This window comes from Catharus ustulatus, chromosome Z, assembly GCF_009819885.2.
Source record: "Catharus ustulatus isolate bCatUst1 chromosome Z, bCatUst1.pri.v2, whole genome shotgun sequence".
Classification (NCBI taxonomy): Eukaryota; Metazoa; Chordata; class Aves; order Passeriformes; family Turdidae; genus Catharus; species Catharus ustulatus.
The window spans coordinates 64,800,920-64,820,987 of NC_046262.2; positions in this window are offsets into that span (position 1 = coordinate 64,800,920).

Here is a 20,068-nt window from a genome sequence, read left to right on the forward strand (position 1 = left end):
AAGCATGGAGAAATTGTGTAAGTGCCTGAATGCTACTTTGATTTTCTGATGTTGGGGTGTGGTTTGGAGGGAGAGGTGCTCATTTGAGCTACATTATCATCATGGCACATAAACAAACCTATGCCATGGGGACAGGTGGGTGATAGAAAGAGATTTTTCAGTGCGAAAGACCTCAAAAGATGAGGGGATTCATCAGTTCACTGTGGTTTTGATCTGAGAAATCCTAGACTTCTGGGAAGTTGCTGTCAGCAAACCTCTGTATTGTAAACAAGAGGAAGAGGGAGCATTTTCACAGATTTCTTTGCTCCTTGCTTTGAGAAAGTTGTTTAAATCTGTATAGACTGAATTTAAAATAAATTTAAAGAGTAATTCTAGCAAAATGGGACAGTTTGATTGCAAAGTTGCTTTGGTCCGTTTCAGTTTTTTCTGCTAGTCAAAACATTTTCTCGTTTTGATAAAGTTGAAACTTTTAATTTGTTTTGAGAAAACTGACTTCCTGCCCAGCTGGCAACTTGTAGTTCCTCCCATCTCAGCCTTTCAAAAAGTCGTGAGGAGTGCTCAAAAAAGGCATTCAGCCCACTTAATTCTGATGTCTCAGAAACTGGCTCTCCACTGCCAGCTGTGACAAATATTGTCTGTTTTTTTTTCCCCTTGGTTTGTTTTGTTTTTGAGAAAGCAGAGTTATTCTCCAAACTGGACTTGAGATTTTCTTAAAAATGTACATTATTTGTGAAACCAGTTGCAGACAGATGAATGTTGTTGTTTTAGGGGACTGTGTGTGTGTCTTAGTTCTCTGCTTGGGAAAGGTGGTTCTGTTCTCTTTGAGTGTTAGCTATTCTTTGAGAACATTAAACAACACCAGGATTAGGGAGCTGGGGTGGGGAGCCACAGGAAATGTCTGTAGATGAACTTTTAAATTGTAGAGAAGAGACTCCTGGGTGTGACAGAGCAGTTTATGGGACACTGGGAGAGGTGTAAGGCACTTCAGACAGTGAAGGAAAAGTAAGACTCACTCAGTTCTGTGAATTAGAATCCTCCCTTGACATACCAAATCTGAGGGTGTCTCATTTGGCTTGCAGGCAGAAGGAACAAACAAGTAATCCTCATTTCTGCAGCTAAGAGAAACAGGCAGGTTCTGCTTTCACCAACTCTGGGGAAGTGCAACAAAGCTGTGTGCGAAGACGAAGTGGGTACAGAAACCAGACAGCTCAGGCCAGTGCAGAACCCTTCCCTTTCTTGGGTTTCCTGCAGTTGTAGAAGAGGTGGAGGAAAGAGAGAATCTGGACAGCAGACCTTCATCCACCCATCATCCTGAAGACTACTTGGACCACAGCCTTTAATAAACCACGTAATGGCTAGACTGGGCTTCAAGGCAGTTCTGGTCACCACCCTCTTCTGACAGCCACACTCCCTGATTGAGTCAGAAACTGGAACAGGAGTGTCATCCACCCTAGACAGGGGCACATTTTGACCTACAGCCGAGGCAGTTTCTGGGAAAGGCAGAACTATGCATAGCATCCTGGCTTGGGAGATGTGTAGGGGAGGAGGTGAAGCAAGAAGAAGCAGAGAGATATGGTTTATGAACTAGCTGATGTGAGTGATTTTGGTTAACACTCCCATTTCTTATGTTGTGGTCTAGGATAGGTATTTGTGTCTTCTTTGGAAATTGAGTTACCTTAACCCCACACCCCTTCTATTTCTAATAGAAGTATTTATCAAAGCTCTAGGTTTTAGCAAGGTACTTCAGTTATACAGATCCCCCATGGGGATCCCCCATGGCCTTTGGCCTCCAAAATGAGGTTTACAGCTTGTGGAACTAAACTGTTGTCTGGAAAAGAGAATCTACTCTACATGCCAGTGTAAGCCACCTTTAGCTACTCACATGAAAGAATCCAGAAATAGCACTCAGGTTTGTGTTCATTCATCACAAAGGCAAATTCTACCATCTCACTCTAACTGAATGCCATTTTGAGATCTACTCGGTACAAATAAAAATTATGATTGCAAGGATGCTGTCCTGCATACCACTATGCTTAATTTGTCAGTGTCACTCTCACCTGAGTAATGGGCATTTCTAGACTGATGCAACCCGTTAATTCCCAAGAATATGGAAGGGTCCTGGGAACCCTTATTGTCATACTTGACATAAGAAGGGGATGTTTTACGGTTAAAGAAGGATATATTGAAAAAGATGGTGGTAATAAGCAAGGAATGCTGGATTGACAGTGTCAGATGCATCTTGTGAGGCCTTCACCAAGAGTCACTTGAAATGGCAGGGCTCTGGGGAGCAAGTTGGGCCTCTGGCTCCATGACCCAGATAAACTGGTACAGTGGTTAGATCTGGGCTTAAGAAGACGCAACCTGTGTCCCTGTGAGGAAGAGGCCAGTCTGAGTAATAGCATGGCTGTAGCCTGTCTGGGTGAGAGACAGCACAGCCTGTGCTGTGATGGGAGGTGCAGGCACACAGATGACACTGCACAATGCTGGTAGCAAGGCTGCAGTCTCATAAACTGTCTTTTCAGCTTATCTACTGATCACCTGCTTGAAACCTCCATTCTCCAAACTGAAGTTAATATTTACCCCACCTTGAAATCCAGCTCTCTCAGGGAATCTGTCTAGACCATTCCTATTTCATAAGCAACTCTCTTTCCTTGGAAAGCATTATTCCTTTCCAATTCGCCTTCACTTCTCATCAATCTGTCACAGTCCTTTAAAAAAAGGTACCTTGTCGGGCAAGAAAACAAAGGAGGCTTAGTAAAAGAAGAACAAAGACTGCTTGGTTAAATGAAAAAAGCCTGGGGGAAGATATAGCAAAGTTTCTAAAATGTAACAGATAGGACACAGTAATTTGCAATAAGGTACTACAAAATACTTATTCTGAAAGAAATTATCTGATGCTGGAATCATTTATTCTATTGGCTGTCTAGAAGCACGTTATTTTAATCTGACAGTAAAAATATTATACAAAGTGTATGCTTTTCCAATAAATGTTTCTGGCCTTATCACTGTCTGGGGACCATGTTTTGCACACTGATGCACTGCAAAATGGCATCCACTTAATAGGGACATGAAACTCTGAGAAGAGTCTGGACCTGAGGTATATTCCCAACCGAACTGAAGGGTGGATTTCAAGAATTGTTGAGGACATCTTTATCATCGTGGGCTAAGGAATGATTACAGGTCAGCCTCCGAGCAGTTGGGGAAAAAATTAAATTTTATAGATAAAAAACAAACAAACAAACAAAACTACAAACTATATATATATAGTTTGTATACATATGTAGATATATATTATATATATGTATATATATGTATATATATATGATGGGGAATAATATAAGTAAATTAGATACCCTTAATAGAAACTGTTTATTGCATATCACAAGGGAGCAAGGTTATAGAATTCAAAAAGAAAGCTCATGCAACTCCTTGTATGAGTGAAGGCTAACTGTCTGAGGTATGAAATAAAGTAGTTGTATCAGTAGTTATTTCAAAACTGGAAGCAAGTGGGTGATTCTTTAAAGACTCATAAATCAGAGAATTATGAGGTTAATCCTGATGAATTTATTACATGGCATATTGTTTATTCTGCACCGTGATCTTTTAATGATTTGGATGAAGTTTATCAGCCCGCAGTAGATCTGTCAGCAGATATTTCCTCCGAATCAGCATCACCACTTACGTGGCATGATCTGGTAGTTTTGCAAATGAAGGAGGAAATTAATGAAGAGGAACTGGATGGTGATCCCATAAATTTAAAGAACTGTAATTTACATCCTATTGTAAAACCACAGCCAATGAAAGCTATGGGTGCACCACCATCTAGTGACACAAAGCTGCTAAAACAGCAATTAAATCTTCCACCCTATGTGACTAAAAATGAAACTTTAAGTTTAATGAAACTTTAAGTTTAAATGAAACTCTAAGCCAAATACTTTTTAGATACTTGCCAAAAACAAGCGATTGATCAAGGGGATTTTGAAATGCTTGATGCTATGCCTGTAATTTATCACAACAAGTATCCTCATCATCAACAAATTTCTTATGATATGGTTAAGGAGTTGAAAAACTCTATGGATGAAAAAGGTCTGCAATCTTCCTATACAATGGGACTTAGAGAGTCTATTGCAGAAACCTATATAATGCTACTTGCTGATTGGAAAGCTTTATTTAAATTGATTATGACATCACTCTGTTTGGTGGTCTGAATACCAAGACATATGTCAAAAACAGGCATTGGCAAATATGAACACTTTAATGCTGAAATAACAAGGGATCATCTGGTAAGGATGGGAGGTCAGGTATATATAATTAAGAATGCCTCCAGAAACTCTTATCCAAGTGAGGGAGATGGTTCTGAAAGCTCTGAGAAGAGTGCCTGATTTTTCCCCCATAAGGGAAGGATCCCAAGAGCCTTACATCACTTTTACTGATCATTTGCAAACAGCTGTGAATAGGCAAGTTGAATTACCAGCTACAGCAGAAGCTTTACTGAAATCCTTAGCCTATTGATATCCTCTCCTTTACTCCATCATTCCTTTGACAAGGTGAATGGAACAAGTTTTACAATCAAACAGTTACACGTGATTGTACAACTCCAGGTATCATAGGTTATTGTGGTGTCTGGGATCACAGCTGTCCAATGCTGGCCAGTCTGTGGGAATGGTACATGGACAATACTGATGGAGTCATAATAAAAAGAAGTAACTTCCCTGCTCTCTCACTGCAGCCTCAAGAGCTGGATGTACCAGGCTCTATAAAAGCTCCTGTGTGTTTTTATCTCAATTATGCTAACAGTTGAAACACAGACAACACAGAAGTCAATAGAAGTGGCACTGGCATTTGCCATATGCCTCCACCTGGTGTAGTCTTACTGTTCTCTCACAAATCAATGCAATAAATCTGCCTGATAACCTGTTTCTAATGCATGGTGACAGAGCATGGAAAGGTATTCCAGGAAAAGCAGTGGGAGGTCCATGCACTTTCGGTTATTTAACCATGTTTCACCCCAGTCTCAAAACTAGTTAATTGGACACTCTGACATAAGTGAAACAAATGTAGTGCTAAATATTTAGCCCTGACTGTGTCTCTGAGGCCAAATTGTGAAATCGTACAAAAAAATGTTTTACTTCTTTAGTTGCCTCTGTTGGTACTTGTGGCATGCCTTGAACACAATTAATAAATTAGGTTGTTGACTTGTGAAGGAGAGTAACACTACTAGTAATGCTGTAACAGGGTTGTTAACAGATGTTGACTCGGTACATCGTGCAACACTGCAAAACAGAGCAGCAATAGACTTTTTGCTGTTAACCCAGGGATATGGAAGTGAATCCATTTGAGGGAAAGTGTAGTATGAACCCAAGTGAGCATTCTGAATCCATTCACAAAAGCATCCAGGAATTGAAGGACTTGTCTGGAGAATTGCAGCAAAACCAGAGATTGGATACTTTCAGCTTGTTTTCGTGGCTGGAAGTTTCAATTTTGGACCTTAGGCTAAATATGTAATTACCATAGCAATAATGGGACTTGTAATGCTTTTGATGGTCGTGCTGTGTTAGCCATGTATCTTTTCTTATATTCAGCAGCTTATCAATCAAAGTGTAAACCAAGGAATGCTAATGCATACACACACTGTAATGGCTTTAGGGCAGTTAATAAATAAAGAAGGGGGATACATAGGACGGGAAGACAAAGGAGGTTTAGTAAAAGAAGAACAAAAACTGCTTGGTTGAATAAAAGAAGCTTATTCCTCTGAGCCGGGGAAAAGATGTAAAAAAGTTCCAAAAATATAACAGACAGTACTGCAGTAGTTTGCAATAAACTGTAACAAAATGCTTGTTTCAAATAAAATGGTCTGATGCTCGAATAATTTGTTCTATTGGCTGTCTAGGGGCATGTTATTTTAATCTGATGGTAAAAATATTATAAAATCTGTATGCTTTTCTAGTAAATGTTTCTGGCATTATGACTGTCTGGGGACTGTGCTTTGCATGCCGATATGCCACAGTGTCTGCTTTCAGCAGGTGCAGAAGTTCCTGGACTGCCTGTTTCCTGTTCTCTTTGACGGTGACAACGCAAGCACAGCTCAATTTCCAGACTGGAATTACCGATCCTGGTTACTCCGCAGGCGATCACCTCTGGCGGTGTAGCAGTGACACCCGGTGGCCATTAAATAAATTAGGAAAACACTTCCCAGGTGAATTCCTCCTTCATCCGCCTGTCTTCCTGCCCTTGGTGCATTTGCAGGTACCTTAAATACGGGATGTGGTAACATGACACTTGCAAGCGGCACAGACAAGCTCCTTCAGCTCGTTGTCACCTCTCCCAGCTATTGACGACAAACAGTGAGTAACAAATTTCTTTGGTCACCCCCAGAGGAACTGTGGAATCAAGTGCTTGCCATAGGCTATATGAGAAATAAACACCTCTGGAAGATGAAAGGTCAGATCTGAGAAACAGGGTGTATGCAAAGGAAGTGACTCCCCTAAACTAGCTGTACACAGTGAGATTTTGAAGAGCTTCAGGGCCTGAGATTACAAACTTTTCTGGACAACCCGTCTCAGTGGCTGAGCCATCTCACAGCTAAAAATTATGCTCTTGTGTAGTATAATGTAATGTGGTTTAAATTGTGTCCATTCCCTTTTTTCCCTATCAGCATCACTGAATAGAGCTTTGCTCTATCGTATCTAGTGCCCTGATGAGGACTGATAAGTTCCTCAAACCTTCTCTTCTCCAGGCTGAACAGTTCCAGCTTGTTCAGACTTCCCTCACATGACACATGACACAGTTCCAAAATTGTCTTAATGAACGTTTTTTGGACTCTTTTCAGTATGTCCATGTCTGTCTTGTACTGTGTAGTCCAGAGGAGTATATAGTACACCAGGTGTGGCATCACCAGTGCTAAGTAGGGGTGGAAGAATCACCGCTTTCCACATTCTCAGGTGCCCTTCCACATGCTCAGGGTTACTCTATGTCAGATGCAGAACCTCATGTTTCCCTCTGTTAAGCTTAATAGGGTTTTTTCTGTCTTATTTCTCCAGTCTATGTCCTTCTGTATGGCAGCAAAGGCATCTGATGTATTAGCTACAGTAATTTCACGACTATAAGGTGCACCCTTTTGACTAAAATTTTCCCCCAAACCCAGAAATGCACCTTATAGTCCAGTGCGCCTTATATAATGTACAAAGTTGCGAAATTTGCCAACCCAGAAGTGCAAGTCATGAGGGGGGGCGGGACCAGGCAGCCCCCAGCCAGCAGGAGTCGCGTGGGGAGGGAGGGAGCGGGCGGCCCCGCGCCCCCTGAGCTGAGGGCAGCCCCGCCCCATGCTGCCCCCGAGCCGAGGGCAGCCCCGCAGGGCAGCAGTGCCGCGACCAGCGGGGGCCACAGCCGATAGGGGCAGGCGGGGCCGTGGTGCTTGGGCTGGCGGGGCCGTGGCCATCAGCCGTGTGGGGGGAGCTTGTGGTGGATCCTTGCTGCAAAAGAAAGCGCGCCTTATAGTCCAGTGTGCCTTATATGATGTGCAAAGTTGCAAAATTTGCCGACTCCCGGAGGTGCGCCTTATAGTCCAGTGCTCCTTATTGTCGTGAAATTACTGTACTTGTCACACCTTTGTCTGTTCTGCAAACTTCATGCAGGAACAGTATTGGGACAGCAATTTTACCCCCACTAGGGGATACATGACTTGGTGATCAGCATCCAGATAGACTTTGTCCACACCCCTTTGGGCCAGCTCTTTGCCCAGATTTTAATCTTCTTTAGTACCCACTTACTTAACCTGGTTGTTTTTTTGCTAGTTTCTCTTTTAGAATGTTGTGGGGTCAAAAGCCAGCCTAAGACAAGATAAACCATGTTTACTGCTCTCCCCTCACCCACCAAGCTATTCAACTTGTTGGAGAAGCCTATCAAATTACTTAAATCAAATGACTTCCACTTTTTTAGTCAGTGCTGACTACTCCTGATCACCTTTTCATCCTTCATGTATCTTGAGATGGTTTCCAGAGACTGAGGAGGACTGGTCTGGCCTGGATGTCTCTGATTCATTTTTCTCTCCCTTCTTGAAAACAATTTCTCTCCACCAGTCCTCAGAAACTGTCCCATCTGCCATCCAAAGTCAACCAAGAGTGGTCTTTCAATATCTCCATGTTCCCTCACCACTTGTGAGTGCAAGCTGTCAGGCCTCACAGACTGCTGCATGTCCAATTTGTCTGTTTCCTAAAATCTTCCCTGCTCAAATTTTCTTCCTGGTCTCAGAAATCTAGGATTCCTGAATGCTGGTTTTACCAGTAACAGCTGAGGCAAGAGAAGCTTTGTGTACTTTGACCTTTTGACCTTTTCCTTGGTCTCTGCTCCATCTAGTGACAAGCCCACATTTTCTTTTTGTTTCTTTCATTTATTTACTTGCATAATCCCATCTTGTTGTCCCTCACATTCTTGATCAAATTAAAGTCCAGAGAGCCTTTGGCTTTTCTATTCCCACCCCTGCATGATCATGTGGCATATGTATCTTCATTGGTCACAATTCCACTGATTCCTAGTCCTCCTCAGAGAGGATTTTCTCACTGCTTGGGAGGAAGCTGAAATGAATACTTTTAACACTGATGAAGCTGGTGGTATACTGTGACCACAGCTGTTGAAACTCACTATCTAAAAATACTTAGTTGCTGACCCCCAGGCTGTTTCCTGCCTCAGGCTTAAATGATCTTCAGGACCAATATCACATTTTCTTCTGTTTTTATATTACAAGGAACAATAAATAGTTTTTCACTTATTGCTCTAGAGGAGCAATAGGCAAACTTGTTTCTTTGTTCTTGTTTTTACTTGGATCATAAGGAAAATTATATTTGTTCATCTGTGTTTCTACACAGAGCCATAGAGTCATCAGACAGATCTTAAGCACAATGAATCTTCAGTCTGTGTCCAGTTTGGGCTCCTCAGTACAAGAGAGACATGGAGTTCCTGCAATGGGTCCAGTGGAGGGCAACAAAATAATTAGAGGACTGACATGTCTCTTTAACCAGGAAAGGCTGAAGGAGCTGGGCCTGTTCAGCCTCAAGAAAAGATGACTCTGAGAGGATATCATCAATGTCTATCAGTATCTGAAGAGAGGGTGCCACAAGGGTGGAGCCAGGCTCTTCGGAGAGGTGCCAAGCAATGGGGTAATAGGCAACAAGCAGAAACTGATGTACAGGAAGTTCCACTTCAACATGGAAGAAGTTGCTTATTGTGCAGGTAACCATGCACTAGCCCAGGCTTTCCAGAGGAGTTGTGGAGCCTATTTACTGGAAATATTCAAGAACTGCCTGTATGAAATCCTGTGCAATATCCTCTAGGATGACCCTACTTGAACCTTGAGCAGGGAGGTTGGACCAGATAACCCACTGTAATCTCTTCCATCCTTACCCCTTCTGTGTGAACACCAGGAAGAGAAAGGCCTGAGATGCTGGGGTGTGCTTTTAGCCAAAGGCATTCCTGGGAAAAATTCTCAATCTGTTCTCCCAGACTACTTTAACCTCCAGGGCAACTTCCTTTGGGATTCTTCCAAACAGATCCCTGAACAGTTTCAATTCTGTTTTTATGATGTCCAGGATTGTGATTCTGCTCTTTGTCTTGTTCATTCCTCTTAGGACCTTGTATGCTGCAGCCTAAGAATGCCCTCAAAGTCCTTGCCTGTAACTGGTTTAACCTTGTTTGGAAGTTGCAGGTTGAACAGGGTATTTTTTACATCAGGTCGTTGGTCACATGCATCAGAAGTTGCCTTTAGCACATTTTGCATATATTGCAGATTTTTACCACCAACTGTATTGCTGTTTAAGCACATGTTGAGAAGATTAAAGTCATCCATTGGTATCTTTCTTGGTGAAGCTTTCTCAAACTGCCTAAATAAGGTTTCATGTATTTCCCTTTCCTGATCAAGTGATAGCAGACACCTACCACTACATGCTACTCTTGCTGACTTCACAGAATCGTAGTATATTCCCGGCTGGAAGGGACCCACAAGAATCATCAAGTCCAACTCTTTATTGAAAGGGCCATGTAGGGATCAAACCCATGACCCTGACATTATTAGCACCGTACTATGTTCACAGACCTCTGATTCCCCCTGCTTCATGCTTTTGTGTACAAGCATTTGTGATAGGCTGCAACTCATACTGCTTTTACAGTGGAAATGCCAGAGAGCTTCCCCTGTCATGCTGTCCCCCCATTTGTCAGCTTCTTGTTCCCCCTCTTTCCTTCAGGCTAACCCTCCTAGGCCCAGCTGGTTTAAAGCACCCCTCACTAGGCTGGCAAGTCTGCTTACAAAGACAGTTCTTGACCCTTGCCTCAAAGGTCTGTAGTCACTCCTGACATGCTTCAGGTTAGTTACCCAGACAGATTAAAATATTTCTCAAACCTATGATTTTACAGCCTAAAATAGTTAAAAAAATATAATAACATTTTGTTTTGAAAAAAAAAAACCCAGACTACAACTAAATTCCTCAATATCTCTGTATACAGAAGAAGAAGAAAAATCTCAGTATTACTAGGTTAGATGGACAGAACATATCTTTGACTGTAATTACCTATAAGCTGTTCAAAGTAATTTGCAAACAGAAGAAGAAAATAAATGTCATCCTCTATATTATTTACTCTGAATTATTGGCTATGCTCCATAGAGGGAGCTGATATTCTTTCTAACACTCTTTAATGTCTGCCTGTCATTTCTCCCTGCCAGAACTGTGTTTTCGAGATATGAGTACCTATTTATAGTGTAGAATCCATATAATAAACTCATTCCCCACCCCCCAATCTAGTTTATGAATTGTCTGTGAAGTGATAATGAAAACCTCATTATTTTGGCATGTGCTTCTGAGTTTTCTGTACCTAATCTTGATTCATTGTGGATATTCACAGCCCTTTTTGATCAGTCCTAAAGGCCCAATAGGAATATATGAGTTTTTTCTCGGGTGACTGAAATAGTGAATAGAGTTTATGAGAATTTCAGATGATATGCATGCTTGATCTCTGAAAAAAAAGAGATCATTACATATAGGAGTGAAAATTAATCTCCATAAATAGTGTTTGAAGTCTGATTCAGGAGTATTTATGGAAAAATAAGTTGAACTTTAATAGCTTTAGATAAAATGTGTTGTAGAAAATTGCTGAAATATGGAGAAATAATTAGAATAACAAATAAATTCTCAGGCATTTGTGAAGGAATGTGGGCAAATTACAGAGATGATATTACTTAATAAAAAATGAACACCAAAGGTTTCCTGTGTTGTATTTATTTTCTGTCTCACCTTCTCTCCCAGCCTGGATCTCTCTGTCTGCTGTCTGCCTTTCTCTTCCTTCACAGCCTTTCTCCCTTTTTCACTCTTTCTAATCTGTATGTTTGTCTTCCTCTGTCAGCCTGTCACAGACTCTTTGGCCCCTCATCTTTCCCTTTTCTTTCTTCTCTTATCAACACCCCTTGCCCCTCTCTGTCTCTCCCTTTCTTGTCTCTGTTGTGTTCTGTCTCTTGAAACAATGGTCATAATGTGAAGGACTTGTCCTAAAACCTTCCCTTTCCTGCGGTATTGTGGTCTTATTACAGATATTTTAGTATTCTGCCTGCCTAAATGCATTGTAGTGAAATCACTAGTCCCAGTTATTTTAAACCTACAGGAAAATCAGAAACAACCATTTCACTCAAATGACCTGCATTAAAGAGGAAATTCACAGCAAGCAAGGGATATCCAGGAGCACAATGCTACAGCTGAATTAAATTGCTTCACAAAAACAGCCATGATAAAACTTTGAGATGAAATTGGTATCTTTCTTTAGTACAGACCATCTGATAAAGCTAAAAAACAGTGTCCTGAAAAGTAATTTCATAACTTGCTTATGAGCTAGGGTAAACTTACCTGTAGAGGTTAATGGTGCATGGTTAGAACCGCTGCATGACTGAAGAGTTGTAGAAGGAATTACGGCAGAAAAAAAAAATCAGTAAACAACAAATAGCGTGTGGACTGTGCTTAATAGCCAATTGTATGCTTGCTAGATTCATGTGAACACAATAAGAACCCATAAATATGTATGCTTTGAGGCAATAAACGAAGTTCACTCATACCTCCATGAGGACTCTGTGAATATTTGGCTAAGATCTCCTGCTGTCTGGACAAGATTTCTCCTAACATTTGACGCCTGAACAGGAACACTTTGGCAAAAGAATGGGAGAAGGAAGACTCGGACAAACTCACTCTGTGGGCTGACACGGAAGATGAGCACAGTACGGGAGGACTGGGGACGGAGGAGGCCTGAAGCGAGACTGAGGGCCACGTGACATCGGCATCAGGTGGGAAGGATCACTACCTTCTCCTGTCACAATGCAGAACAATATGGATATAGAATGTATCCATGGATATAGAATTTGCGGCGGCTCAAAAGTTGATCCTCAGCATACTCACTAAGCGAGGAGTGGAGATCAAAGAAAAAGACTTGGGAAAACTCACTATATGGGCAAGAGAAAATGGATTTTTTAAATTACCCCCTCTGTTGTTTATGGTGGATGAGTGGCGTGAAGTAGGGGACTGTTTGTGGGACAAAACAATTACTACCAGGGCAAAGAGACACTTTGTTTTGGGAATACATGGCAAACTATTATAAACCCCTTAAGAGAAATGAAAGCCGAATCTAAGGTTGCCGCTGCTGCTGCCGCTGCTGCTGTCACAACAAGATACATATTTATCATCTCGGCAGTCCCAATCAAGCCACCTCGGGACATGTTTTGGGATAGGGTATGTGCAACCAGTAAAAGGGATAAAGGGAGAACAATGCAGCTCTGTCACAGAACTATTGAAAACCCAAGAAAATACGATCTGTAACTCTATGGAGCAAAAAGCAGAAGTGCCTGCTCCAGCAACCAATATGGAAATAAAACCAAATGAGGAACGAACTGCGACCGGACTGTTAGGGGTGGAGTCCCAAGAACAGGGAGGGACAGTTTGCCAGCCAAAGTTATATCCTCCTCTCCCTCTGTCTACCCCCCTGAGCAGTCCAGAACTAACACCCCTCCCTGAAGAAGATGTTGATATGGATGAAGAAGATAAGTAACCTGAGCCCGAAGAAAGAAAATTGATTAAATCCTTTATTCCTTCACAACCAGAAATGGAGAAGTTAAAACATCAAGTCGTTCAATTAACTCATCAAATGGAAAGTTACATTGAAGGGCACAAACAAAACATAATTGCCTGCCCAGAACAGCTCAGTCACACTGCGCAATCCGTCCAACAGCTACAGCAGATGCTACAACCAGAGCTGTCAGCACCCCCAATGGAGGGACAAACCTTCCCACCTCCATATCCAGGCCCAATCCCAGGCCCAGCAGGGGCTGAAGAACATTCCACAAAAATACCATCAAAAAAGTGATGGTCAGGTATAGTTCATGATGCAATTATTGAAGGAGACTGGCAAGCAACTGGACCTTTAGCTTGCCCAATTATGTATGATCAACAAGCTCCTAGGTATGAGCAATATTGCTGGAAAATTTTGCAACAAGCCAAACAACCTGTAAGGGAACATGGAATTCAATCTGAGGCTACCAGAACTATGCTAGATGGGATTTTCACTGCTGATGTAAACTCCACTCATGATTGTTGACAAATAGCACAATTAGTACTGACACCATCTCAACACGTCATATGGGAAAAGGAGTGGACCAGACTAGCAATCATGGAAGCTAGTAGACCTAGGGCCCCAAATGACATCCTTTTTGGACTAAATCCAGATATGCTCACTGGATCGGGGGTATATAGTCACCTAACTGTCCAACTCAATTATCCATTGGGAATGCATAATTTGTGTGCACAATTAGCCAGACAGGCCTTTAATGCCATTCTGGGCTCTAAACTGCGCACTCCTTTTCCAGCTGTTCGACAAGAGATAACAGAACCTTTTACCAATTTTATTGATTGCCTATGGGCAGCTTTAAACAATCAGAATGATGCAACTGATGAGGCATGACAAAATATGTTCAAGTTGCTGGCATTTGAAAACTCTGATTCCAAAACAAAACCCTTACTGACTACTTGGGGTAAAGATACTGATGTGGCAGAAATGATCAATATGGCCACCAGAGCGACTCAGTCCCAAGAAGGACAAGTTGTAACCAATGTCGTAGCAGAGGCCATTTTTAGCAGTGAGAGAAAGTCATGCACTTTTCCATCAAGCTGCAAAAGCGTAAAAGAGACAATTTAACATCACTATTACAGATGCTCAAGGCATAGTAAGGGCATGCCCACAGTGCAGTCAGCATAGAGCAAGTTTAGGGTTAGAGGTTAACCCATGTGGTTTGCAGGCATGTGAAATACGGCAAGTAGAACTCACAGTGAATTTGGACGTCTTAAATATATGCATGTAATTATAGATACTTTTTCAAAAATGATGTGGGCCACAGCCCAGACAGGAGAATGAGCGGTGCATATCATTCGACATTTGACAGCATGCTTTGCAGTCATGGGGGTGCCCAAACAACTGAAAGCAGATAATAGTCCTGCATATAAAGGAGAAAAAGTAGCTTGATTCTTGCAACAATGGGGGGTTAAACACACAATGGGTATACCTCATGTGCCCACAGGGCAAGCAATTACAGAAAGTGCTCATAGAACTATAAAAGAATATATCACTAAACACAAATTGCCCAAGTGGCAGGACCCAGATTACTATGGGTATTATTTACAGTGATTTCACAAATACAAGCCGCACCATTTTGACTTAGATTTTGCTCTCAAACCGGAAATGCGGCCAATATACAGGAGCGGCTAATATGTGAATAATTTTCTGACATTTCCACCCCCAGAAGTGGAAACCGAGGTGCTGAGTTGAGCAACTTGCCAGTAAAAGCCGGCATTTCACGATTGTTACAAACTGTTACATTGTTGCGCCGCGGGTGGAGCTGGCTGCCTGCAGGCAGCACGGGGGACGGGGAGAGAGGCGGGAGAGGTCTTCCTTCCTCTGCCGCAGCCCGCGGGAGAGATGGAGGGGCCCCGTGCTGCCATCCCCGCGGCCTAGGGGGAAGGCAGGGGTTACGTGCTGCCATCCCCGCGGCCTGGGGGGAAGGCAGGGGCTACGTGCTGACATCCCTGCAGCCCGTGGGGTAAGCGAGGGGCTCCTGCCCCCACCCGCCGCGGTAGGAGCAGGCAGGCTCTGTCTCGGCCCGCCACCGCTGCAGCAGGAGCGGGGAAACTCCGTCCCCGCCCGCCACGGCAGGAGCAGGACTGGGGAAACTCCATCCCCGCCCGCCACAGCAGGAGCAGGAGCGGGGAAACTCTGACCCCGCCCGCCACGGCAGGAGCAGACAGGCTCCGTCCCGGCCCGCCGCCGCCACGGCAGGAGTGGGGAAACTCTGTCCCCGCCCGCCGCCGCCGCCACGGGCACGGGGAAGCTCCGTCCCCACCCGCTGCCGCTGCCATGGGAACGGGGTGGGGCTCCGTCTCTGCCTGCCACCGCAGGGCAGCGCTGGGCTGGGGTGACCGAGCCCAGTGGCAGCGGCGGCTGGCCCCGAGCGGCCCTGCTGAGCGGCAGTGCCGGGCTGGGCTATCTGGCCCCGTCAACAGCCCCTAGCGGGCTGAGCCTGCACAGCCTTAGCTCAGCCAGTAAACCCCGCCCTGCCGCGGTTCTGTTAGTATTTGGCAACTTTGTTGCACGCGGGTCCTCACTGCGAACGACAGAGCGGCTTATACTCGGGTGTGGCTTATTTATGGACAAAAACCGAAATATTTGCCAACACCCATAGATGCGGCTTATACTCAGTGCAGCTTGTATTCGTGAATTTACTGTACTTTAAATTTGCTTAGTTTAGTTGGGGATCTAGAACAACCCCCAGTGGTGATTCATAATAGGTACATAAAGATGTAAGCAACCCCAGAAGTCAGTTTAATGTATAAAAACCCAAAAATGGGGTTGTGGGAAGGTCCAGCACCATTATTGTTTAATGGTTGAGGCTACAGTTGTGTTTCTACAGATTCCAGACCATTATGGGTGCCTAGCCAATGGACCAAGGCTGCTGCACGAGCTGCGGAGAAAACAATGGAAAAGACTGTGAACACCAGTGTCTCCAGAGAGCCATCTCCTGGTTAACTGGTGAAGTCACCAAAACAGCAGAAGTTCCAGGTTTTACCCATGTGGATCTGTACACAGTCACAGAGCGGATCTTCAATGGATGCCCAGGTGGAACTTGGGAACTGAATCCTGTTATATATAGAAACAGATATCATGGATGTAACCGCCATGCTTTACCCGCTTGCTTGCATTTAATTTGTGGGAAATGTGGAATTGTATTTGATAGATACAGCGATAGGGTAGCGTTAGAGGGAAGCTTGTAAGATAATTGCTATAATTTAAACTTTGATCAGTTTAGAAGGGATGCGAGCATAGTATACCACTGCCCCCCTGCAGAAGTGCAAGTTAGCACATTTGGTGGTTGTGATAAACTAGACTTGTGTCCCCAAGTGTGGGCACTAAAAAGAGCAATCCAACAAATTCAATCAGCCCAAAACCCACAAATTATACACATAGAATGTACAAGATGTGGGTGACAGTTTGTTGCATAATGGGTATATATTTTCTAACACAGGGATTGCTCACGTCAGTGCAGAAGAGACAAAACATGTGGGTTACCCTCACAAACATAACTGGGCAAGACTCCATGTGTTTGAACCTTGCCATACCAGGGGACCCCTTTCAAACTTGTTTGACAGGAGTCCCAGAATGAGAGCTCACGTCCTTTCAAGGGATGGTGGCCAATCAAACATAATGCAAGAATGCAATCGAACCCTTGTCAGTCCTACATTGGCTCAACTTGACGCATGTTGGCAAACAAGAATCATTCAAATTCTTAACATCACCATACAAGACCCAGAAGAATTATATTTATTGGGATCAACTAACACTTCAGGAGGCTGGTTCATATTCCAACCACCTACAGTGGCCCTTTTGAGCACAAATCAGAAATGATGGGCCGCTGTAGACCCAAACAGTGACTTTCCCCACCAAAGTGAAATCGTACACTGAGTTTACTCGCTAGTTAACTGTACAGGAGAGTCACCAATGAAATTACCTAATGGTACCTTTCTGATTTGTGGAGACAGGGCATGGAATGGGATCCCAGCCAGCCCTCATAGAGGCCCTTGTTATATAGGGAAGCTTCCACCCAAACTTACACCAACTGATGAACATAGGAAATCATACCCACACTAATTACTGAAAAAGACACAGCGTCCATGAGCTAGCTTGCACACAAATAGGGCCCGTTGATTTTTGGGGGAGAGGAACAGTATGATTAGCCTGTGTTTTTACCCCACAAGTAGCTGCTGCAAATAGTTTAGCGGTCTTAAAGCAACTTGCCTGCTGGGCCCACTCAGAACTTAATATTACCTCTGAGATACTGGACAAACATTCTGTTGATGTTGCTAGTGTCTGTCACGCTGTTTTGTAAAATAGAGAAGCTATTGATTTTTAGCTATTAGCTCAAGAACATGGCTGTGAAGAATTGGAAGGAATGTGTTGTATGAACCTTTCTGATCACTCAGTGTCAATTCACAAGAAATTGAAACATTTGCAGGATGGTTTACACAACTTAAAAGAAGATGGTGATCCAATTGGAAAATGGTTAGCTGGGTTGGGCATAACAGGATGGCTGAGATCTCTGGTGATAGAGGGTGTGAGAATTTTGGTCATAATACTTGTAGACTTGATCATAATGAGCTGTGTGCTGTCCTGCATCCGTAACAGTTTGGAACATGTTGTAGCTAAGGCTTGGGTTGTGCAAAAAGAAAAAGAGGGGATTGTAGAGGGAATTATGGCAGAAAAAGAGCATAATATTCTTCTTGAGGCTAGTATGCACAACCCTGTATATGGCTGGAAGAATGATGACATTGAACTATCCCTGAATGGAATATATGAGAAAGTACGGTAAAGTAACAAAGGGAATGTATGAGAAAGTACAGTAAAGTAGCAAACAGGTAAGAGAAAGTACAGCAAAGTAGCAAACAAGTAAGCAGACATGACTAGATTAGACTGCTTGGACTGCTTGAGGCAAGGGATAGAGAAGATACTGTAAGAGTGCGTGAACAATGCCTTTTCCTCCTGTCTTTCTTATACAGAATTTCTTGTATTACATAAATCATTGAGATGTTGGCTGCAATTTCACACAAACACATTAAGGTGGTATGGACTGGAACTCAAAGCTGAAGTGGTTGTCCAAGACACTAACCAGACCACCCTCCTGATTCTAATTCTCCACGTGTTTGAAAACATGCTTTTTGCTGACAGAACAAAGCAGTCAGTTTTTATGATGGTAGTGGAAAGTAAGAAGCAAATGGGTAGTTTCTTTTAAGCCCAAATTTTGACACATAACCTCATAATCAGTTTTAATTCTAGACTATCATTTTGACTGTGATGTAAGTCTTTAACCGAGCTACTCTATTCTCTTTGCAATGTCTTGTGACAGCCGGTTTGTCAGGTCTTAGATATCGAGATCAGGGCCAAGCAAATTGTGAAAGGTGACATAAGGCTCATTTCCCATCTGTAGAATCATAAAAGGATTCAGTAGTATGTTTTCCCATGATAGCTGGATTGATTTTGATGATCTGTGGAATGCCCTTATGTCTCGTTTCTGTAGCCTTGAGAGGTACACCTGCCAAGATTTGACCTATATTAAGTTCCAGGTTTGTGGAGCTAGAGTCTATTGACAAGAGGGGTAAGAATGATGATCTAGGGAACCAGACCAGAGCTCAGTACTGGTCAGAAGAAGTCCCAGGTGGCTGGAAAAGGGAGAACTGGTGGACAAGAGAAAGGCTATTGATGTAATTTATCAGGATTTCTGTAAAGCCTTTTACGTGGCCTCCTACACCTCCTTGTTAGTACATTGGAGAGAGATGGTTTTGATGAGTGGACTATTGGATAAGAAAGCGTTTGGACAAACACATCCAGACTGTAGTGGTCAGAGTCCCAACTGTCATCAATGTCAAGTGGTCCCTCAGGGATCCATCCTTGCATTATTTAATATCTTCACTAACGGCATAGACAAAGGAATCAAGTGCATCCTCGGTAAATTTGCTGGCAGCACCAAGCTGAGTGATGTGGTTGAAAATCCTAAAGGATGGAATGCTATCTAGAGGAACCTGGACAAGTTTGAGAAGTGAGTCCATAGGATTTAGGAAAGGCAGGTCTTGCTTGAACAACCTGTGCTCCTATGACAAAGTGACCCACTTAGTGGATGAGGGAGACAATGTATGCTCTCTATGTGGAGTTCAATAGAGCCTTTGACACTGAATGCTCCAGAATTCTCCTGGAGAAACTGTTCATGGCTTGGATGGGTGCACTCTTCTCTGGGTGAAAGACTGGCTGGAAGTCCAGGCCCAGAGCGTGGCAGTGAATGGAACTAAATTCTGCTGGGGGCTGGTCACTTCTGGTGTTCCCCAGGGCTCAGTACTGGGGCCAGGCCTGTTTAATGTCCTTACTGATGTTCTGGATGAGGGGATGGAGTACCCCCTCAGTTAGTTTGCAGGTGACACCAGGCTGTGTGGGAGTGTTGCTCTGCTGGAGGGCAGGAAGCCTCTGCTGAGGGATCTTTGGGCCAAGGCCAGTGGTATGACGTTCAACAGGCCGAATTGCCAGGTCCTGGACATGAGCCAGGAATGTGCCCAGGTGGCCAAGAAGGCCAATGGCACCCTGGCCTGTATCAGCAGTAGTGTGGGCAGCAGGACCAGGGCAGGGATTGTCCCGCTGTGCTCAGCACTGGTGAAGCCGCACCTTGAGTGCTGTGTCCAGTTTTGGACCCTTAACTTTGAGAAGGACCTTGAGGTGCTGGAGCATGTCCAGGAGGAGGGCAACAAAGATGGTAAATAATCTGTTGATGGTAAAGATGGTAAAGAATATGTCTCATGAGGAGCGTTGAAGCACCTGAGAGTATTTAGCCTGGAGGAGGTTGATGGGGGACTTTACTGCTCTCTACAACTATCTGAAAAGAGATTGCAGCAAGGGTGTAGTTTCTTTGGCCATGCCTCAAGTGAAAGGGCAAGAGGAAACGGTCTTATGTTGCACCAGAGGA